At 38.2% G+C, this 24,272-nt stretch overlaps 1 long non-coding RNA gene across 6 annotated transcripts in view; it reads left to right on the top strand.

Moving 5' to 3' along the window:
- Nucleotides 1-24,272, top strand: part of LOC138144450 (uncharacterized) — a 186,934-nt gene that overhangs the window by 32,534 nt on the left and 130,128 nt on the right. For 5 of the 6 annotated variants that reach the window (XR_011163961.1, XR_011163963.1, XR_011163960.1 and 2 more), the window contains one exon: nt 20,383-20,494. This is a non-coding gene — a long non-coding RNA (uncharacterized lncRNA). Of the gene's footprint in view, nt 1-20,382; nt 20,495-20,753; nt 20,842-24,272 lie in introns of all 6 variants that reach the window. The other variant, XR_011163962.1, reaches the window with a different exon arrangement.

The raw sequence follows: 24,272 nt of genomic DNA, 5'->3' as shown, positions 1-24,272 counted from the left end.
AAGCTATCAGGTTATGTGCTGTGCCTTGGAATTCTTAAAGTACGATCTGAATGTGAGCTATTAGGTTATTATTTAACTGGAATGGCTATCTGATGACAGATCCTGCTTTGGTGTCTCTAAATAGAAAAAGTAAAGGCAATCTAAAAATAAATAGGTTTGTTTTTTGTTTTGTTTTGTTTTTTTATAAAAGATATTTGGTTTTATATGTTTAAAATCTACCACATGCAGATAATATAACTTGGCTACTGCCTATTCTTAAACAAATTGTGGAATTTTTGGTTGCCGTTGTTGTAAAGCTTGAAGATTCAATTGTATACATCTCTGAGATCTGGGCAGGTAGGTAGTAGTGGATTGAGAGCCCAGGACCTAGAGTCAGGACAATTCATATCCAACTTCAAGTGTTTACTAGCTATGTGACTCTGGGCAAGTCACTTAAATCTGTTTGCCTCAACTGCCTCATCTGTAAAATCAGATGGAGAAGGAAATGGCAAACCACTCTAGTGTCTTTTCCAGGAAAATTACAAAAAGGGTCACAAAGAGTCAGACCTGACTGAAAACAGCTAAACAACATGAGAGTTGGAACTCCTCTGTGGTTTATTAATATTTTTGTGTAATGTGTTACAGTCCTTCATATGACTGGAATATGAATTTGCCACCAGCTAACCTATGAATGTTCTACCTTTAATTTCTTTTTTGAAGATGATCACATTTAAGTGAAAAATTGTGGTTAGCTGGGTAATCTCTCATGGTAAACTATTTCCTATCTTTGTAGCTTACATAGCAAGGAAAGTGAACTGCTAAGTACATTTCTCCCCTAAGGGGTGACTCATTTCATTTCCACCTCTGAGTAAGAAAACCCATCATATACTCTAAGTGATGATTCATCAAATTAGGAAAAGTTGCTAATCTGTAGTACTTTTATAAAGAATTCTATCTTCTCAACTAATTCTCTACCCTTTTTAGTGGAATAGTAAATGAGTTAAGTGAAAAAGTAAGCATTCTAGTGAATGAACAGTGATATTTAAACATTACTTTTATTCCGTATAGTTTGTAGGATCATACATTTAGGGCTAGAAGGGACTCCAGAGGATCTGGCTCAACTCCCCCATTTTATAATTTGTGGAAGAGAAAAAAATTACTTGTCCACAGACACATAATAAATTTAAGAGCTGGGATTTGAACTCAGATTTCCTGTACCACCTTTCTTCCTATCCTGTTCTGCTACCTTGCTTTTTCCCCTCCTTTTTAAGTAGAGATTAATGTGTAGCTATATTGTTAGTGTCCTTGTTAGCATCAAGACTTCAACACTAAAGCTTCACAAGTGAGTCAAAAATGAAATTGCAGTGCTAGGGACAAGAACATTATTGCAAAAGGGCTTTCATGAGAGGAGTTGAATCCAGCTCCCTCAAATGGCCTTATTTTCCACTTGAATTACTGCTAGGCAAAAATGTAATAATAAAGCAAGACAGCCCACAAATATTCCATAGACTCAGAGACATACCAGCAGCCAAATTTACATGCAAAGACTATTTTCAAATCTTTTTGTATTATAAGTTTTACTCAGAATCCAAATAAAAGTACCATTGTTAATTTGTAGCTAACAATTGTCAAGGGTGGAAAATATACATGGACTATGATGATAAGCTGTTCAGTTGCCGATGCAAGCAATTGTGTATTTAGTAGTCACAACACAGGCTCAGGGAACAACTTAAAACAATCTTTCTGTAGTACAGCTTTCACTAGTGGAGATGTGCTATTCATAGGAATAGACAGATTGAGGATAGATTCAGCCTAGATGACACTTTTGGAATGTTTTAAAGTATGATTTTTCAGCTGAATGCTCCTGTAATTTACAGATATATTCATTTCTAAATGTCTCCAAAGAGCCTGGTAATCCTGACAGTTTGCAAAAGGGAGTTGTGTGGTTGCTAAGTGCAAAATCCTAGACCAAGCTAGTGGGAAATAATATCAGGGTGGGAAAGTATTGCTATGGTAACAAAGTATTTTCTTTAAGAGAGAAAGTTGGAGAACTAAGTAAGAATCCCTGGAACTTGGGTAGGAATGTATTTCGCATAAAATAAGACAGAAAGCAGCAATCATCCTTCTACTAAATTTTTCTTTTTCTTTACTGAAGTACCTTTTTCTTTTATGAATCATTTTCTCAGAATTAAAAAAAAAACTGAGTGTTCTAATTTCCTAGGTAACAATACATTTAAAAATAAGTATTAACTGGGGTAATCACAGAATCAGTTCTCTAGAGAAACTGATTAAGTAAAAATATAATTCTTTTGTTTAAATTCAATACAAATTGATCTTCCTAAAGCACAGGTCTGAAGGTCTGACCATTGCACCCCACCCCATCCTCACCCCCACATTCAATAAACTCCAGTGTTTTTTATCACTTATAAAATAGAATATAAAATCTTCTGGCATTCAAAGACCCATATAATCTGGCCTCCCCTCCCCTCCCCCACATTTCCAATCCTTTTTATACCCCACTCCCCACAGCAGATCCAGTTGTGGTCAAGGTGGTGGCAGTAGTTTAAACTGGCATATGCAGCCTTTTACCTCCCTCAGGTGCATAACACCTACCACTAAGCAGAATAGGAGAGGCTGGGATGAAAAATGGCATCATGGGGGCAGATAGGTGGCAAAGTGAATGGAGCACCAGTCTTGGAGTCAGGAGGACCTGAGTTCAAATCTGGCCTCAGACACTTGACACCTACTAGCAGTGTGACCTCGGGCAAGTTAACCCCAATTGCCTTGCCTTCTTCCCTCCAAAAAAAATGGCATCCTATCGGTGAGTTGATCCAAGACTGATTGTTAGGCAAAGGAGGGAGATTAAGGCAAGGGACAATTTAAGGAGAGATCACAGTTTGTTCTGTCATGAAATTCCAGAGCTATCTGAAGGGCTTTGAGGAGGAAGGAGCATTAAATATTCTGCTTGGTATTAGAAGAACTAAGACCAGTGCAGGGGAGGTTATAGGGGTGGGCAGCATTTTGGCCCCATATAAAGAAAGACTTTCTCATAATGATGCAAAAAATGGAATGGTCTTTCTTCTAAGTTTAAAAAATGCCAAGTCACTGGAGACATTCAGATAGGGACTGGATGGCCATTTGAAAGGGATGTTATAGAAAGATGTTTGTAAGGGGTTAGACTAGATGATCTTTTAGGCCCTTTGTAAGTCTGAGATGCTGATGAGTTGATTCACGGAAATCCTCCTTTGTCTGACCTGAATTAGTCCTGTTGCAATTTATCCTTTTTTTTTTCTTTTCTGGTTCTGTCTGGTTCTTTTATATAACAAACCCATATATACTTGACACTTGTCTAAGCTGTTCCTTCACCTTTTTTCAGGGAGATGGTATTTATGTTTTAATCCACGAAAATAAGGAGCCTAAAAGATTCCTACTCAACTTTTAGGTTAAATTTTATATTTTGAAGTTAATTATTCCAGTTATTAACCTAAAAGCTGGTTGTGAATGTTTCTAGTCAGCTTTTTGGTTAATTGCTTAAATTAATTATGGATATTTGATTAGAAAATTATACCCCAAAGAAGTTATGACACATTCTTGATATTTAAGATGCTATCTCTATAAAGCAGTTTAGCTTAGTATATGAAAGTATATCTGATTTAAAAGTATGTGTTAAAATGGTAAAGTTTAAATAAAATGATTAAAGGAAGGCATTTCATGGTGTATTCATAAATATTTATTGAAGATGACTAGGGTCAGGCTACTACTAGGGATTCGACACCTCTGAGCAGCTAACACTTAGGTATCACATTTTAATACCTAAGTGTCATAGGGGACCTTCCATTCTCATTGATTTTAGGATATTTTAAGACTATTGATATTTCTCACACAGCCTGGCTATCACTTTTCAAGTTCACATTACCATTTGTATTTGCATTTGTAGTGAGAGGTGTGTTTTTATCTCAGTTGAACTTAAATCTCAGTACAATGCTAGAAGTTTTTTTTTCTTCTTTCTCCTCCATTTCACAGACATTGAGGGTAATGAAATGTGCTCACTGCACAAGATTCTGGTTCCAGAGGTCTGGATTTTACTTCAGGCTCACCTAAGCAAGTCTAAAGCCAAAAAGCCTGAAGTAATCCACAGCCAAATCTCTGTTTCCACACTTCCTGCCCTACCAACTTCACCTTATCTGTATGGAGCTTTAGTGAAGCTGGGACACAGAATTGAAATCCAAAGATGGAAGGAAACAAAAACTCCATTCAGAAGTTGTAGTTTATTGGCCCTATGATCGCTCTGCACAGTTTGCTAGTCCTTTCTTACAAAAGGTTTAGATTTATTATTTTCAATCAATTAATAAACATGAAGTTGACCTTGCTTGTCTTCTGTTTTGATACTGGAAGACAAGGTTCCCAAATGATGAGTCTCCAAAGGGGGTGTGGTGAAGTTCTGATATCTTTTGCCTCTTCACAACTCAGTCCTGCCCCTTATCCAGGGTAGAGCCTTCATTTTCCACCAAACTTTCAATGGACTTTGCAACATAGATTACATTCTTCCCTGGCAGAAAACTCTTTGTAGTCCCTTGCAAAGATCAGCTGGGGCAAATCCAAAATCTTCCCATGCTTCTCTTGCTTCTTGTATCTGAATGTCAAATTTTCTATTCAACTCTGGTTTTTTCAGCAAGAATGCTTGAAAGTCCTCTATTCCACTGAATGACCATATTTTCCCCTGAAACATGATACTCAGTTTTGCTGGGTAGGTGACTCTTGGTTTTAAATCCCAGCTCCTTTGACCTCCAGAATATCATATTCCAAGCCCTTTGATCCCTCAGTATAGAAGCTGCCAGATCCTGGGTTATCCTGATTGTGTTTCCACAATATTCAAATTGTTTCTTCCTGGATGCTTGTAATATTCTCTCCTTGATCTGGGAATTCTGGAACCTGGCTGAAATATTCCAAGAGTTTTCTTTTGGGGATCTTTTTCAGGAGGTGATCGGTGGATTCTTTCAACCTCTATTTTGCCCTCTGATTATAAAACATCAGGGCAGTTTTCTTTGAGAACTTCTTAGAGGAGATTTCTAGGTTCTTTGATCATGGCTTTCAGGTAGTCCAATAATTTTTAATTATCTCTCTTGGATCTATGTTCCAGGTCAGTGGTTTTTCCCATGAGATATTTCATATTGCCTTCTATTCTTTCATTTGTTTGGATTTGTTTAACAGCACCTTGATTTCTCATTAGCTTCCATTTGCTCCAATCTAATTCTGAAGCAATGATTCTCCTCATTGAGCTTTTGAGATTCTTTTTCCATCTGGCAAATTCGGCTTTTTAAGGCATTCTTTTCCTCATTGCCTTTTTGAGCCTCTTTTGCCATTTGAGTTAGTCTATTTTTTAAGGTAGTATTTTCTTTAGTCAGGCTGTTGACTCTTATTTCATAATTTTCTTGCATTGTTCTCATTTCTCTTCCCAATTTTTCTTTCACTTCTCTTATCTGCTTCTTAAGGTCCTCTATGGCCTGTAAGCAGCTCATATTTTCCTTTGAAGCTTTTGGTGCAGGAGTTCTGACTTCACTGTCTTTCTCCTGTTCCATGCTTTGCTCCTTTATGTCTCCAAAATAGGAGTCTAATGTTGGAATCTTCTGTCTGCTTTGTTTCCTTTGCCTGGTCATATCGCCCCTCAGTCACTTGACCCCTGGGCTTTTTGCCACAGTAGGACTCTGCCACCAGACAGGGGAGCTTTTATCCCAAATGCTGGGGTTTTCTCAGCTGCCAGAGGTATTAGATGGGTGCCCTCTCTGAGGTCTCCACATGCTCTGGCAAGCTGGACACACACCCCAGGACCTCCACCATAGACTGCAATCCAGATCCAAGCAGGTTAAAGCAAGAGTGATTACCCCTCAGACTGGTGCTTGGTTCTCCTACACTCTGCAGGCCAGGAGCTGAAGCTGCCACGTGGCGCTGGCTGGCTGTGCCGGTGTCTCAGTGGCTTCTCACCCTGGGGGCAAAAGCCACTCGTTCCCACTTATTGGGTCCCAAAGTCCAGACTGCAGTGACCTCTCACTTTGTTCTTCGAATCTATGTGTTGATAAATCTGGAAAAGGCCACAGCTGCTGCTGATCTGGAGGCCCTCCTGCCAGTGGCTAGTCAGGCCCACTCTGGGGCTAAAGCTTTGGTGGGGCTGGCTGATTCCTGCAGGCCTGCTGGGCTGTCCTCAGTGGGAGGTTAGCTTCTCTGTGTCATTTTGTTGGTTCTGCAGCTCCAAAGTTTGTTTAGAGTCCCCTTTTTACATGTATTGGGGAAGGTGGAAGCCGGAGCAGCAGGGAGGTCCTGCTTTTACTCAGCCATCTTGACTCCGCCCTCAAAGTTCATTCTTCTAAAAAGATGACCAGCCATAGGAGTGGATGGAACTTATTCACCAAGGAAAGGACAAATGACAGTTTTAATATTATAAGTACTTAAAGGGATCATAGTTGTGCATTGATTCAATTCATCTAACATCTCATTGGGCAGATATGTGGTACAGTGGATAGAGCACCAGCCATGGATTCTGAAGGACCAGAGTTCAAATCCATCCTTAGTCATTCACCAGCTGTGTGACTCTGAGCAAGTGACATAACCCTGTTTGCCTCAGTTCCTCAATTGTAAAATGAGCTGGAGGAAATGGTAAACAACTCTAGTATCTTTGCCAAGAATATCCCAAATGGGGTCACTGAGTCGGACATGACTGAAACAATTCAACATCTTACTTAAGTACCTACAATGTGCTACAACATGAGATGTGATATAAAAGCAAATGGGGGATCCAGATATAACCCAGGGAAGAAAGGAAACAAATGTTAATATTATGACTCAGGCACTATGCTAAGCACTTTTCAAATATCTCTTTTTATCCTCACAACAACCCTAGAAGGTAAAGGGCTATAATTATCTCTACTTTATGGTTGAGGAAACAAACAGAAAGTGGTTAAATGACTTACCCAGGCTCGTAAGTGTTTGAGGCTGGATTTGAACTCAGGTCTTCCTGATTCCTGGCTTACCTAGCTGCCTTGGCAATCTAGACTTCCAAGGACCTGAGATAAAAAATGTATATTAAGTAAAGTCTAGACCTTTTTTCCCTGCTCTGAAGAAAATGCTGGAAAGGAAGGAAGGAAACAAACTAGAGCTTTGCAAATATTTTATCCCATAATAGAACTCAAAGTGGCCTATAAGTGATTGATACAATTCCCCTTTCTCTCATCAGTCCCCCAGGGTTTAGAGGCTTGATGCCCATTATCACTCTGTGCCTAGTTGGTAGAAATGTAATTCTCTGACATTATCTTAAGTTCCACTTTTACCCCTGTGACCTATACAGGAATACAGCCTTATGGACTTAGGGCTTAAACTTCCCTAGGAAGAAAATGAACTTGGAGTTGTCAGAGGAAACCCCCTTCTCGATGAACCCATAGTGTCTGAAGTACCAGTGGTGATAATGGAAGGTAGAATTTGGTTCCTTTGCTTCCCTCTGGTGTGACTTCAGTCTCTTGAAGTCTATCCAGCTACAGGGATCTTGTCAGCAATCCCTTTTTCCCCAAAAGGCTGATACTACCTAGGAGCTCCCCTTTCTCTCACTAGAAATCTGAGTTCTAGCTAGAACTTGGGATTCAAGGATTCTCCTTTTGGGCTTCCTGGTGAGAGCAAAGTAGATTTTTTGTGTACCTCTTTCTCAAGGCATCCATTGGCAACTATGTGGGGGGATACTGTATGTAGGCATAAACTTCACCTAAGATCCAATTAGTAGAGATGGGGGTGGGGTGGGGTTGAGAGGAAAGGGGTTGAATGAGAAGATGAGATAATTTTGGATATATTGGGTCTGAAATGTTGGTGGGACAGAGATAATAAGAGCTAACATTTATATAGTGCCATAAAGTTTGCAAAAAGTGTAAAAGCACTTTACATTTACTCATTAATTTGAGATGTCAGATTGTTAAAAATGAAGGACTTGAGTTTAGGGAGAGATTTAGGAGTTATCTGCCATAGGGGATAATCCTTGAAGGAATGTGAGCATCTTAGAGTCCCCAAGAAAGAGACTGTTATGGGAATGGGAATTTAAGATCTTCCCTGCCCCTAGGCCCTTTGATAGGCTTAAGTGCACCTGGAGACTGTGACTAGGCTTGGTTTTCAGGAGTGCCCATACCTTGGTGCTCTGTGATTGGGCAGTGGGTGAAGAGGATTGTGACATTCTCTGAGCCAGGAGAAGGCTATATATACCCTGATGTGAGTCTTTGTTTTGGGTCTCACTTTGAGAAGTGTTGTGTGATTTGACCAGAGGAGGCAGCCATTGAGAACCCCCCCCCCCCCCCCCTTTGAAACCCAGATGTTGATGCTTCCCTTCCTGGTAACTATGACTAGGTATGGATGTAATGGTCAGACAGCTGGAAGCCCGTCTGCTGAAATGTTTCTCTGTCTTATTGTAACTTCTGTCTGTGTACCCTGAAGTTTGGGGTGCTGACTTTCCCCCATGAACTAGGTAAATGATACATTTGATTGATTAAAGCTAGATTGTTAACACATTTTGAGTTGCTTTCCTTCAGAAAAGCAGATCTAGGAACCTGTGTTGGCAGCCACCCTTGGGGATGCTGGGGTGCTTGCTGCTACAGAGACTAAGGTCACATCCTTCATTCTGTTTTACAAAATTTTCTTAAGTGCTACTACCTTAAGGCTTTAGGATATAGAAATAAAAAGGACTAAATCATTCCTCTTGTTGAAAGTTATGTTGACTCAGCTACCCCTTATTTCCAACCCTGCTTATCAACCAATGTTGGGAGAGGCTCTGGTGGGACAGGAGATGCCAAGATTGCAGCTTTCTATTATTACCTGCTCTTTATTGTACCCCTACCTGCAGATTGTCACGTTCTTGCTACCTCAGAGAGGAAATGAGAACCCAGGACCCAGCCAACAAGGACCTTTCTGAATTGTCTTAAAGTTACCTATAAAAGCTGGCCCCACCTTGGAGATTCAGTGATCAGCCCATCAACGTGTTGCTAGCTTGACATACTTATAATAAAATCATTTTAATTCTCTTTGGCTTGAGTTTTGCCTCGTTAATCAAGGTCAAAGCCCAAATGAAGAATTTTTCTTTCAACGCTGTCTTAAAAGAACTTACATTTCCCCATGTGGGTTCATAAAGTTAGAGTTTATGCATTGGTCACCTACCTCTGATGTCGTGGTTAGACAAGTGCCAATTAGTGGGGCTGCATGGAGCATGGAAGGTTTGGATATTACAGAGTCTGGGCTTTGTGGGGCAGGTTTTCTGTAAGCATAGCAATGGCCAGAAAATCAGAAAGGGCTTTCTGAGGAGCCTGCATGGTATGATGGAGAGAGCACTGGGACCAGAGTTAAGTGGACCTGAGTTTAAATCCCAACTTCCCAGGTGGGTGACCTTGAGCAGGTAACTTGAAGCCTCTTCATCTCTAAAAGGAGGGAGTTAGACTAGATGGCTTCTAAATCTATGACCCTAGGACTCTCATTCTGGAAGCTTGCTTCCTTTAAAGAAGCCTGCTATGGGATCTCATAAGAGGCTTAGGTTCTAAATTCTTTGGGTAAGGAAGATAATTTTTTATAGTCAAAAATTACCTTTAAAACTCCCTTGAATCGTCCATAAAGTGCAATTGCCACTAGGAACGTTCTAGAGTAGGGGTGGGGAGCTTGTGGCCTCGAGGCCATGTGTGGGCCTCTAGGTCCTCAAGCGCAGTCCTTTGACTGAATTCAGAATTCACAGAAGAAACCCTCTTAAGAAAAGGTTCTATTCTGTAAAACTTGAACTCAGTCAAAAGATTGTATCAAAGGACCAAGAAGGTCACACGTGGCCTTGAGGCTGCAGGTTTCCCACCCCTGGCCTATAGCTTTTTTTCTTTTTCTTTTTTGTTTTTTTTAGAGGGGGGAAAGGCAGGGCAGTTGGAGTTAAGTGACTTGCCCAAGGTCACACAGCTAGTCCTCCTGACTCCAGGGCCAGTGCTCTATTCACTGTATAGTTTCTTTTAAAATGAAGTTCTTAAATTGGAGTCTAAAACTGTTTTTAAAAAAATTCAGATAATTGAATTTCAGTGTAATTAGTTTCCTTTGTAATATGATGTATTTTATGCATTTAAAATTATTATTCCCAGGAGTCCATAGACAAATGACCAAGAGGTCCATGATGCAAAAAAAGTTGTTTTTTTTTTTTACTTTTTCTTTAAAAGTAGGCAATCCTATCTGATCTATAATAGAGAACAGATGGGTCTGAGATGGTTGCTATGGAAACAATTGAATGTAAATTTTATTTTCACTATATTCAGCTAAGTTTCTCAGGAGAGGCAGAACCAGGACTTGTCCTCAAGTAGAATAAAATAAAAACAGGTAAAATGATTTAGGTGGTAGGAAAACTGATGACTAAGTAAAAAAAAAAATCACTCTTCAGACAGGCTTCAGAGATCAGTGTGATGATAAGAATGATCGATAATCACTGTTCTTTTTTCTGCCTCACTGGCTAAGGCAGTTAGGTGACTGCACAGAGGATAAAGCACTGAGACAGGAGTCTGGAAGACCTGAGTTGAGATCCAGCCTCCTTGCTAGCTCTGTAATCCTCGACAAGTCACTTAATGGCAGTGTGCCTCAGTTACCTTAACTGTAAAAAGGAGACAATAACAGTACTTACCTCAAGGGTTATTGTGTGGATCAAATGAGATATTTATAAGTTACTTAACATAATGCCCGGCACATAGTAGGCTCTCTATATATAAATGTTTAGTCCCTCTCCCCCCACCCAAAAAGGCTAAGAGAAAGGTGCCAGGTCAAAGTGTACTCCGTAGGGTACTTCTAGGTAACCAGAAACCCTAGGAAGGCTAGTTGTGAGAATCAAATAAGATAATATTTCTAAAATACTAGCATTGTGCCTGGCACATAGTAGGTTCTATGAAAATCCTTATTGCCTTCCCCCCCTCCCAAAAGGCAAGAGAAGGTGCCAAGTCAAACCTTACTTTGCACGATGGTTCTAGCTAACCAGAAATCCTAGGAAAGGAGATGGGCTAAGGCTGCTTCTTCATTAGCTCTACTAGCCTATGCTTGAAGATAGGACAAAGACAGTATTGGAGGTTCACACTCAGCTGGACACATGATGAGAGGCAGATGTGAACTGAGACCTGGGACTGAGCGCTAGCAGGTTCACATCTCCTACTGGCTCAACAGAATGAGAGGGGAGGCATCTCCAATTCAGAATCAGGAAGACCTGAGTTTGAATTCTGCCTCAGTTTGTGTGACATGGGACAAATCACTCAACCTCTCTCAGCCTCTGTTTCCTCATTTGTAAAATGCAGGAGGTTGTACTTGAGAGGCTCTAAAAGCCCCTTTCAGTTGTAAATCTGTGATTCCATGGTCCTTTTTAAATTGTTCTCCCTCTCAAATAATAAGGAGCCTACCATATTCCATAAACTGGGACACAGACAAAAGTGAAACGATTCCTGCCTTCAAGGAGCTTATAAATCCAGCTGGTAGAGATAGCATCTAAAATAAAGTATGTGTTTTTTTGTTTTTGTTTTTGTAGACACTTGAACTAGGGAAATCAGAAAAAAGTTTCATGTAGAAGTTGGCAATTAGGTGGCCTGAAATCAGGAAGACTCATCTTGGTGAGTTCAAATCTAACCTCAGACACTTACTAGCTGGGTGATCCTGGGCAAGTCACTTTACCCTGTTTGCCTCAGTTTCCTTCTCTGTAAAATGATCTGGAGAAGGAAATGGCAAACCACTTGAGTATCTTTGCTGAGGAAACTCCAGATGAGGTCAGTTGGACAAGACTAAAAACAGACTAAGTAGCAACAGAAGTTGGCATTTTGGGCTGAATGTTGAAAAGCTAGAGATTCTTAGATATGTGAGGAGGGAGCAGATGAGAAAATGGAATCATTTGAGGGGAAGAATAAGATCAATATAGTTTTCTCCTAGTTTATTGGAAGAAGATGTGTAGGCAAGGGCCTGATTGTGAAGGCCTTTGAGTAGTACCCAACAGAGGAGTTTAAATTTGATTCTTGAAGTAAGAGGCAGCCAGTGAAATTTAATGAAGAGGGGAAAATGTCACTGGCCTTCTTGCCATGCCTCAAACTCCACCTCTACCTACTGGCTTCCTTCAAGACTTAGCTCAAATTAAGTATCAGTTGTTAGAGAAATACAGATATTCTTTGGCTTAAGAATATTAGATTGAAGCAAGATGATGAGGGAGATTTTGTCTGGGGACAACTGGGAAATACTATGGGATTTTTAGGAAGTGTGCCATGGCAGTTAAGGAAGCTCTGACCGCTATAACATGTTACTGAGTTTGTAATAGAGGATCATAGTGAAAAGGAATCAGAAGAGAAGAGAAAGAGACTGAAAGCAAATTTGAAGAAATTAAAGGGAAAGACAGTCCTATTCACAGACTACATCAGGTACTTTGGACCAATCCAGAGTACCTAATCCAGGTACCTAATTTTTGTATTTGAGTTTCTTGTTTGGTTTTGAAGAAAATAAGTTAGCTCCATAGTAGAGAAGCTTGTTATAGGTTCCATCCTTCCACTAAGGAAACAGACTTCGAATAAAAGAAAATTATGCTGTTTTGAGTAAGCAGTTGTATAAACATTGACACTGGAAGCACCATATATGTTCATATTCTGATTCTTTGAAAGTTTTGTAACTTAATCTATGTACTATTCAGTTTGACATTAACATGTCAACCAATAAGAGGGAGTAGCAAATAGACTAGAAGATGGTTTGGGGTCAGATCATAGAGGGTCTTGACTTCTGGGTCAAGGAATTTGTATTTTTTTTTCTATCAGAAACACTGAAAGTTAACATTTCATGGTATTTTCTCTTTCCTGTAATACATGTCCAGTTTTGGTTTTGTTGTTGTAGTTTTTAGTGCTAAATGGTGCTGACAAATATGTTTAGTCTTTAAAGGTCCCACTCAGAAAGTGTCGTAAATCTTTAGGTTTAAATTTGTCAACAGTTTGTTTAATTCTATATTCTATATTTTTCTTTTTATTTATCTTTATGAGAGAAGAACCTTAAAGTCTCCTGTTAACCTCTCTATTACTAGCTATATCTGTATACAAATCACTTAATTAAAAAAATAATTTAAACGCTCTGAAGTTTGTTACATGTGTTTAGTATTGATATTGGTTTGTTGTCTTTGGTGCTGTTAAGCATACATAATGTTACTGCCTTGTTTAATTTTGACATTATAAATTTTACTTTTATTTTGTCTGGTAATATATTTGCTTTTTTGTATGTATCTTGTGTGGAGTAAATTTTGTTCCAGTCTCATTCTGATTCTGTTTCTTCTCTTTTTAGACGTACTTTTTGTAAGTAGCAGATTTGGTTGGTCTGCTCTCTTTTGCATTATTAGGTTGGATTTCATATTATTAGTCTAATGTTATGGAGTTGGGTATATGTTTTTCTCTGTTTATTGATTGATTTTCACCTCTCCTTTCTCTTTGTCAATATGTTGCCCCTGTGATTAACTTAAAATACTTTGCAACTTGATATTCCCATAAGCTCTCATCCCCTGCTCTCCATTGCCCACTGTTTCTCTAGTTGGGAGGTTTTACCTAACTTAAATGACTTCTTTTATTTAGTTATCTATACCTTTATTTGGTCCTTTATCATTCTGTTCTCTGTTAAGTAGCTAGTTCAAAATTTCTTCTCCAACTTAAAAAATTTTTTTTTTACTCTACCTTATTCTAAGAAGCTTTCTTTGCTTCATTATCTTCTGTCTCCTCTCTTCTAGTGAGTCTATTCCTACCTAGTAGGCTATCAATGGATCAGAGGGTATATGCATAATTTTTTTTGTTTTTGTTTTATGCTTTTTGGAGGGGAGAGGGCAGGGCAATTGGGATTAAGTGACTTGCCCGAGGTCACATGGCTAGTAAGTGTGTCAAGGGTCTGATGCCGGATTTGAACTCAAGTCCTCCTGACCCCAGGGCTGGTCCTCTATCCCCTGCACCATCTAGCTGCCACAGGTATATGCATAGTTTAGTGATGTTTTCTATATAATTCCAAATTGTTTTTGTGATTATAGGACCAATTCACGATTCTGCCAACAGTTCCTTAGAGTACTTGTTCTCACACAACCCCTCCAGCAGTTGTAATTTTCATCTTTTGTTATCTTTGCCAATCTGACTGTGATGTGAAGCCTTCATTATTTTAATTTATATTTTTCTTATGATATTTATTTGGAGTATTTTTCATATGATTGTTGATAGATTAGATTTCTTCCCTTGAAAACTGACTGCTCACATCCTTTAGCCATTTATCTATTGGCACTTGCTCTTAAATATTTGAATCAATTTCCTATGTATCATGGCTCTCAGACCTTCTATCAGAGGAATTACTTCTAAGATTTTTTTTCTGTGTTAACTCTTTTTTCTAATTCTAACTGAATTGCTTTTGTTTTTGCTATTTAAGCTTTATGTCATGAAAATTTTACATTTTATTATCTGTGATCCCCTTTATTTGGTCAAGAACTTTTCTCCTACCCATAGCTGTGAAAGGTATCACCTTCCATTCTCTCTAATCTGTTTATGATATAACCTTTTATTTCTAGGTTATGTGTCTACTTGTAGCATATTCATCTATACCTAATTTCTCTTGAGTGTCTCCCAATTGTCCCAGCAGTTTTTCCAAATAGTGGGTCCTTAATTCAGGATTTTGTATGTTTGGTTTTATTGAATACTATGTTAACTATATTCAGTTGTTTCTGGATCTTGTGTACATTATCTTTTCTATTGATCAGTTTTTCAATCAGTCTAAATAGTTATTATGATTACTGCTTTGTAGTACAATTTGAGATTTGATACTGCTAAGCCCCCTTAACTCTTCCTACTTTTAAAATTTTATTTTCCTTGAGATTCTTGACCTCTTATTCCTCTAGGTGACTTTATTTTTATTTTTCTTACTTCTGAAAAGTAATTATTGGGTAGTATGGTACTGAATCTGAAGCCAATTTAAGTCATATTGTCATTTTTATTATATTATCATGGCCTAACTATGAGTAATTCTTTTCTATTTGTCACTCTTTTTTTAGTGCATTATAGTTATATTCATATAATTCCCTTGTGTGTCTTTGGGAGCTGACTCCCAGATATTTTGTAGAAATTTTGAGTGTAATGTTTTTCTCTCTCTTTATGTTGAGAATAGTTAGTAATGTTTGGAAAGTCTGATGGGTTTTTGGTGGTTTTATTTTTTATGTCTTGCTACTTTGCTAATGTTTCAATTTCTGTTAATGTTAGATGAATCTGTAGCACTATTTGAATAAGCCATCATATCATCTGTAAAGTAATAATTTTGTCCCTTTTTGCCTGTGTTTATTCCCTCAGTTGATTTTTTCTTGTAATATTGCTAGAGCCACTATTTCTGCAATTATATCAAATAATAGTGGTAATATTGGATATGGTGGCATTACCCCTGATTTTACTGGAAAGACCTCTAGCTTTTTTTTTTTATGGATGGTGCCACTTCTTGGTTTTAGATAAGTATTGCTCACTGTATTAGGGGAAGTTCTATTTATATAATTATAAGGCACTTAGCATAGTGTCTGGCACATAGTAAGCACCATATATAAATGTTAGCTATTATTATATAATTGTGTGATTTTCGTTAGTCTTCTTACTAATATATTCTATTATTTTATAGTTTTCCTATATTGAATCAATCCTCTATCTCTGGTATAAATTCAGCCTCTTCATAGTGTCTAATCTTTATAATTTGGAGGTTGTCCCCTCTTTGATAACTTTTATCCAGTATTTCTGCAATATTTATCAGAGATATTGGTCTATCATTTATCCACCCTCCGACATTTCTCCCCATTTTAGGTATCAGAACCACATTTTTCAGAAATAGAGGAGAGGGAGTGAAGTTAATGAATATAGAGAGCTTTTTTTTTTTTTTTTAAGCAATCGGAGTTAAGTAACTTGCTCAAGGTTATACAGCCAGGTGTTTCTGGGTGGGTGCTACGTGTCTGAGGCCAGATTCGATCCCCAGGTCATCCTGACATTGGGGCCAGTGCTCTTACTCGCTGTGCTACTTGGCCGCCCCTAGAGAGCTTTTTTTCCCCTAGGAATGTGTTAATCTGTGAAAGGGAAAAGAAAGAGGGAATGAACACTTGGTCTATCATCCCTTCAAATAGGATCTTGAAGACTAAGAACCTATTGATAAGGAAAGGTTGAAGAATAGAGACAGGGCATGATTGACAAATAACCTTTCTGGGGGTTATGATCAGGGGCACAAGAAGAGGGATTGGGCTTAGTGAGGAGCCTTTTCTATCATTGATTAGGGGTCTGCTCATTTTAAACTGGAATGCCTTGTTAGGTAAACAGCCTTCTCCTGGTAGCTTTTACAATGCATATTATTACTGGTAAAACTGAAAAGTTTCAACTTGTTGACTCTGTTCCTGAATGGGTTAAACTTGAGTGTCCTTTGGATTGTTTTGATTTGCACTATGCCCTTTCCCCCTAAAACTTCTGGAAGATTTTCTTGAATGAGTTCTTGAAATGGAGTATTCAGAACTCTTTAGTTGTAATTGTTTTGGGTGGGGCACAAGAAAACCATTCCTTGATTTTCTTACTGAAATTTATTCAGAACCTGTTGTTTTGATTTGTAAAGATACCAAAGTGTTAGTTTTTATTTCTAATGGGGTCTTTTTTTGTGGGGGGGGGGGGGTAGAGGAGGGTGGGACTGTGCTGTATTTAGTTTCTCCCATTCTCTTTTCAGAGTATTGTTTTATTAATATTTTCCCATCATCTGATATAGATGCTTAATTCTCTAGTTTGTCTTTTTAAATTAGAGATTTCTAATTTCTCTACATCTTCCTTTAATTCTCTTAACTTCTTGTAAAGGATGTTATAATTCACCCTTTTATTTCTGGAGGTCTCATTTTGGTTAGTGCAGTATTAATCCTTCCTTTTGTAGATTCCTTTCCACTTTTACCCTGTGCTATTTATTCATTGCACTAGGGCCTCTTTTTTGTTTATTGTTTTTCTGTGAGATTTTCCATGTGAGGAGATCATTATTCGTTCTCTTCTCTCTCTCTCTCACTCACTCTCTCTCTCTCTCTCTCTTTCTCTCTCTCTCTCTCTCTCTCTCTCTCTCTCTCTCTCTCTCTCTCTCTCTCTCTCTCTGTCTTTATTTAATGCATTTTTTGTTGTTTTCAGGTGAAGCAGTTTGCTTAAGGTCATACAAATAATAACCATGTTTTGATCCCAAATCCTCAGATTAGAAATTTGTTTTTCTTCTCCCTGTGTTCTTTTCATCTTGGTTCAGGGGCTGCTTTCCTTGGGTCTCTAAGAGGCCTATATTCTTTTCCTAATTTACTTCTATTTCCACTGTAGGCTATTTCCCATACCAGGCTACCAGACTTCTTTGTCTTCATTGGTCCTCGGCTTCTATAAAACCGTTTCATGCTTTTTCTCTATCATTAGCCCAGAAGCTTGACTTTCCTTTTTATTTACAAGTTGACTGTCATCCAGAGCCACATTATTTCCTGTAGAGTAGTTTCCAAAAGACCCTTTGTTTATCTCATAACAGCTGCTGTAGTCCATATGTATATATTCTGTGTGTATATGTATATGTGTGTCTCTATGTGGATGTACTTTATAATAACTTTTAAAGTTTCAGAGAACATTTCATATACATTATCGTATTTGACCCCCCTCCCCCAGCAACCCTGTGAGGCAAGCCTTAGAAGTGTTACTCATTTTACAGATTAGGAAACTGAGTCTGAGAGAGGTTAAACAAAAAACTTGCCTGAAGTCACAGCTAAATATATGTCTAAAGCCAGATGCAAACTCCACACTTAAGGTCCACTGATAGGAGATTTAGATTTATACTTCCAAATCATTGCTTTTATGAGAATGTGAGAATGTGTTAGACATGAAGTACTTGAAGCAGTTTTGTGGGCACAGTGTTATAAATGGGCTGTTGGTGGAATGATTTTGCCATGGAGGATTGCAACTTTACAGTTGGGTTTTAGAGTTATAATGTATTAATGATGATGTTGCAGAAATGATATCGATAGAGGCAACCTTGTATTGGTGTAATGGGAATGGGAATTTGAAGATGTTCCCTGTCCCCTAAAAGACTGAATGTAATCACATGGAGCCTTTGATGGGAGGAGCTTGCTGAAGGGTAGAGTAGAGCTCACAGGAAGCTGGGAGTCACAGCAGCTAGAGGGTAGGAGGAGAGGTCACACCCTAAGAAACAGCTAGGCTTGTGAGTGTTTGTTTGGGGGAAGGCTGAAGGATCATGTGGCTCCCTGCTGTGTTGTGGTTTATTAAGTTCTTTGTTTCCATGATGGATTTGGTTTCCTGGTATTGGAATTTGGCTTTCTGGTGTCTGAATAAATGTTTTGCTTCTGTCTTCTATATTGGAGAGGCTATTATATTTTGTGGTTGAGAACTGTGCCGAGACATTCATGGACACTGTTAGTGCTGTGAATTTTATATTGGTGCTACAGCTCTTCTATAGAAGGGATTCTTAACCTAGAGTCCACAGAAGGAATCCATGGGTAGATTTTAGGGGGTCCAGGAACTAGGGTAGGAAAAAAAAACTTTTATTTTTTCTAACCTCTCACTGAAATTTAGCATTTCCTTCAGTTGTTTAAAAACATCCTAAGAAGGATAACACCAATAACCCAAGGTTAAAATCTTAAGTTCTATAGGAAATTCATCAGCGCACTCTTCTACCGATGAACTTTCATGTGAAGGGATATTTGTCACTTTTCCTGGGACAAAAAAATTTTAATTTGGCTTCATTAATTTGTTTGAAAAAATTCCCAGAACATCAGATATAACCACAATTAAATAAGTACAAAAATTAAACAAATGAAAAAAAATTCAAAGCCATCTTAAAATTACTTGTACTTCTATTCCTCTCTATGGTTGAACATAATCCATAATTGATGGGAAACACCTCACAATTCTTTAGCAAGATAGTAGAGAAATATGGCAGATTATGAATTATCTTAGTATCAATTACTTGTGCTTTCTTGTCTTCTCCAAATTAAGATTTTAGTATCATTGGTCTTCAGCTGAGAGAAACCAAAGTGGCCATCTATTTCTTCCACCTCCTTTTATAGATGAGGAAACTGAGACCCAGGGAGGTTGTGACTTAACCATGGTCACATAGTTAATAAACATTAGAGGTGGATATTTACTTTAGTCTGTGTTTTATATTTGCTTATCTGTATACATTAATTTTTTCTTGAAGTTATCTTTTAAGTTGATTAGAACAATTTGTTTTGGATGAAACCATATTAGTATTTTTCAGCTAAATAATAGATAATAAAAATCACTGCAGGGAAAAGATGATTAGCTAAGTGATTTGTCTCTAAAGCAACTTGTTCTTGTAAATAAATACAAAAAAATTAAAAACTCTGTGAGATTTTTTAAAACTAATCATTACTTCCTCAAGGAAGGATTCTGGCAATAAAACAAATGATATTAGTACTCTTTTCTATTTCAGGAAAAAGTGGTTTCCCTGGGCAAATAGGCATGTGGCTCATTGCTTTCTCCTATGCATTACAACTAGTAAACTACTTGAGTTGTTTGGCATAAAAATAATCAGAGAATGTTAAAATGAGCAGCACAGACAACAGTTTTAAAACAAAAGGAGTGTTAATGATATTTGCCATATAAATTTGTGGTGTTTGAGGGATGAATTGTAGTGTCAGTAGCAAAACATGGTGGATGAATTTTGTTTAATTAGTAGAGGGAATACCTTTATTTATGTTAAGTACCTTCCAGTGAGCTACAAAAAGCCTGCAAGGAGGCTTTAATTAACTGGCAAACATCTTGGCCTTGAGTTCATGTAGGTCATAGAGTACAATGTGTAGACTGCAATAATTATGTTCCTAATGTCCTCCCCTTTGCCTTCTGAACCTCTTTAAAACCTAACTTAAATCTTTTTCTTTGTTTTGCTTCTTTGGGGGGGGGGAGGGCAGAGTAATTGGGATTAAGTAACTTGCCCAAGGTCACACGGCTAAGTACACGTTAAGTGTCTGAGGCCGGAATTGAACTCAGGTCCTCCCGACCCCAGGATTTGTGCTCTATTCACTGCGCCACTTAGCCGCCCCAATACCACCTTCTTTATGAGCTCTTTTCTGATTCTTTCCACTTAGTAATGACATTTCCCTATCTCAGACATCAAATAACATTGTTTGTATCTCACTTATATATCAATAAGGTATTATTTTTATAATCTATAATATAATATGTAATAAAATAGATACAATATACAATGATATAATTATAATTTTTTTGCATACCATATCTCCCCTACTAGAAAATAATAATAACAGCTTTAAAGTTTACAAAGTACTTTCCTTATAACAAAACAAATATGTGAACTATTTAATACAGTATGATTATCCCTACTTTACAGGTTATGAAACCAGTTCTTGAAACGTCTAAGTGACTTGTCTGTAGATACACAGCCAACCAGATTGGAACCAAGGTCTCCTGATACCAAGTCCAGCAGCCTTACAACCCTTGCGGTAGGAGAGTTTTTTGTTGTTGTTCTCCCCCCTCTCTCTCTTTTTTCCCCTTAGAGCTTGGTACAGTGTTCTACACACAGTAGGTGCCTCATTGAATATTCATTCAATTTTATTTATTGAATTTATGAGTGTATACACCATCCTCTTTGTGTTATCAGTTAGTATTCTTTCACTTAGTTTCATTCCAGCATATGCACCATTGGCCACACTCAAACACTGTCATTCCTTGACTTTTTATCATTTCCTCCCCATTTTACAGATGAGGAAACTGAGGCAGATAGCCCATAATCACACATCTAGTAAGCATCCCTGAGGCTGGATTTGAACTCAGGTCTGCCTGACTCCAGGTACACTTTCCTTTCTTAGCTCCTTCTTCATGGGGAAGACCTAATGCTTGGGCTGATTCTTGAAGAATTAGTTGGACAGGTGTTGATTGGGCAAAAAGAAGTACGTTGCAGTTGGAAGGAACATAGGGGCAGAGATGAGAAAGTACAGGTAAATATCAAGAAATATCAGATAGTCCAATTAGCTATAACATATGGTAGATGAAAAGTCCTGAAGGCTGAAAAGATTAGGCTGGGGCCATATCTTTTTGTGGGCAGGAAGCTGACAAATATAGAGAACCTTGAATGTGAGGTTGAGTCTTTTGGACTATCTGATAGGTTATGGCAAGTCATGGATGGTTTTTCAGCAATTGAGTGGCACAGAGTGATACTCTTAGGAAATTCACTATGGTGGCAGTGTGTGCTATCTGTGTCCAGGAATATTGGGGTCAGAGTAAACTGCAGGAGGGCTATTATAATACTCTAGAAATAAGAACTTGAAGTGGGGTATAAGTCAGAATCAATAGAAAGAGATGGATGTGTTTCTGGGGGCAGAAATGGTAGGGACATCAAGAGGTGGGGAAGCAGTTTTTTGGAAGGTAGAGGAGTACTTGAATATATAGAGGTTGAGGTACCAATGGATATAGAAAGGAGACAGTAGATAGTGCAAGTCTGGAATTTGTAAGCATCATACAGGCTAGTGACTTGTTTAGGAGTCATCAGCATAAAGGTGGTAGTGGATTTCACTTCCTGCTTTACTGAGAAAATTGAGGCTATATCTCAAGTTCTCCTCTTCCTTACTCTACACTTTAATACTTCCCTTCATTATCCCCTTTTCTCTCTTCCTTTACTCCTGTCTCTGAAGAACTGGTATTTTTATTTATTTGTCACGTCTCATCCTTCCACACTGTCTTGATCCCATGCCTTCTGAAATATGTCAGGGTCAGCTAAATTGTGATGGCTGCAGTGCATTCCATAATTTCTGATTTATAATTGCTGTATGGGTTTACAGTAAATAAATATGTATATATGTATATAGATAAATACATATATAAGAATATAATGTTTCTTAACATTTGTAGAATTAAAAATTTCTTTTGGATCAATTGATATTGTTTTCTAGGAAATCTATCGAGATATATGCAGCTGCTTAAGCAAAGACTCCAGTGCTTATGATATTTAGAGATAAAAGAACTCTAGTTCTTATTAAAGAGATGTCTTTCTGCTTATCTTTACAGAGTTCACTATTTTGCTGTATACCCCTGACTGCCAAGAAGCTCATTCCCTGTTTCTAACAGTTATAATTTCATAGCCAATGCTCTTCTCAGTCTAAATGGACTAATTTTTTGTAGAATCCTTGTTTGATAAAAAAATTTATAAAGATAAAAGATCCCTCCTGACCAGAGAAAAGGAAGATGAGTCTTCTCTTCTTATGCTTAGTATCCCATCTTATCTCATTGCTTGCCCTTGAGTTCTTGGGAACAAGAAAACTGAAACATCACTCACGTGCATCAGAGATGGGACCTTCCTATATAGAAAAGAAAAGCTGATGAACCCCTCGTTGATGCTATTCCTCCCCCACTCATGATTGTACAACTCCTATGAGCCATAGAAATGTTTTCCCCCCATGGGCTGATCTGAAACTAAAGGTCCCTATGTTGCTTAGATGGCTATTGGAGATACTACTGGAAACTTAGACCCAAGAAACAGTAGCAATTACTTCTACAGCATTCTTTGCTGATGGCAGATTATCTTTGGATAAAACCTCATTAAGCTATATAACTCAGTGTGTCAGGTATTCTTTCCTCTCAGGTATAAGTCACTGGTATATTACAGTATTATTCATTTAGAGAACAATTGCTACTAAATATAGGAAATAATATGTACAAGAAAATCCGGTCAATTCCCCTTTTCCATTATTCCAGCAGACCCAAACAAAGCACTTAAGACATCACTTCAGTCATTCTTTTTCTTATCTTTACCTTTAATCTTATTCACTGAGGACTTCTCCTGTTACTGTAAACATGCCCCAACAACCTCTAACCTTTTAAAAATAATCATTTGATTCTGCTATCCCCTCAAGCTATCATCCAGTATTCCTTCTCTGTTCCACAGCCAATCTTCTAGAAAGGGTCATCTATACTAATTACCTCCATTTCTTAACTTTCCACTCACTTAAGAATCCCTTGGAATCTGGCTTCTGGCCTTACTATTTGATAGAAATTACTCCATGCAAAGTTAAATCTTACTGCCTTTTCTCAGGGCTCATTCTTTTGACACTGTGTCAGCTTTTGACACTATAACCACCCCCCTCCTCATGGCCACTCTGTTGTCTTGGCTAGTTGTTTTTGGTCCATTGCTTCTTAGTCTAGTGATGTCTAAATCTTTATAACCAGACCAATCTCTCCCCTGATGTCCAGCTGCAAGCCCAGCATACACTGGATATAATGTTCAACTCAGTAAGACCTGAGTTTGAATTCTAGCTCAGACATTTACCAACTGAATGACCCTGGGCAAGGCACTAAACCTCTGTCAGTCTCAAGTTTCCTTATCCATAAAATGAGGATAGTATATTATTATACAAGTTATAAATAGGGATAGGGATTAGACCAGTTATTTAATTGATATAAGGAACTCCCAAATGAGGAAATTCCCTCCACCAATGCAGGTCAGTACCTTCTCTGCGACTAATAATCTTAGGGAGGTGCCTTTGCCATTAAAAGGATAAGTAACTTACCCATAGTCACATAGCTGATGTGTGTCAAAGGCAGGACTTGGGCTCAGGTCTTCTTGACATTGAGATTAGCTCTCTATCATTTATACCAAAGGTGTCAAATTTACCCCAGGCAACCACAAAACTCTAGAATGTAACCCAAACCAGATTAAAATATAATCTAGAATAGAGGGCACAGGACCAATTTAAGAGGAAGGAATGATACTTAAAAGGTGAAATTAAGATGTGAGAGGAATATAATGAGAGGAGATGGGGAGAAATAGATTGGGGTAAACTATCCCATACAGAAGAGGCAAGGGAAAATGGTTACAATGGAGGGGAAGAATAGGAAGGCAAAAGAGAATGCCTTATTCCCATTGAATTTGTCTTGAGGAGGGAGTGAAATACTATATCAGCAATGCCGCATTCACAATGCCTATGGAAATTACAGATATGCTGATATAATTATCCACCAAAAATACATCAGGCTTGCCATATGGGGGAATAAGCTAGAAAATTTATTAAAATACCAAAAGACTGAGTCCCAAAACCAGAAAGTGAAAGCCATCAGAGTAGTTATGAAATTGGCACAGGTAGATAAAGTAGAAAGCACCCACATTCTCAAGCCTTTGAAACAGAACAGGCTACCTCAGGCAAAGGTCCTCCTCTCCCCACTCACAGCTACCACCCAGCGTCCAGGAAGCGTGCTCCCAGCAGCTCCGACCCCTGGCAGTCCTCAGCA

Source organism: Petaurus breviceps, unplaced genomic scaffold (genome assembly GCF_028583685.1).
Source record: "Petaurus breviceps papuanus isolate PSGF00001 unplaced genomic scaffold, PetGlider_PUasm1.0 90700, whole genome shotgun sequence".
Taxonomy (NCBI): domain Eukaryota; kingdom Metazoa; phylum Chordata; class Mammalia; order Diprotodontia; family Petauridae; genus Petaurus; species Petaurus breviceps.
This window is presented reverse-complemented; position numbering and strand designations above follow the sequence as displayed.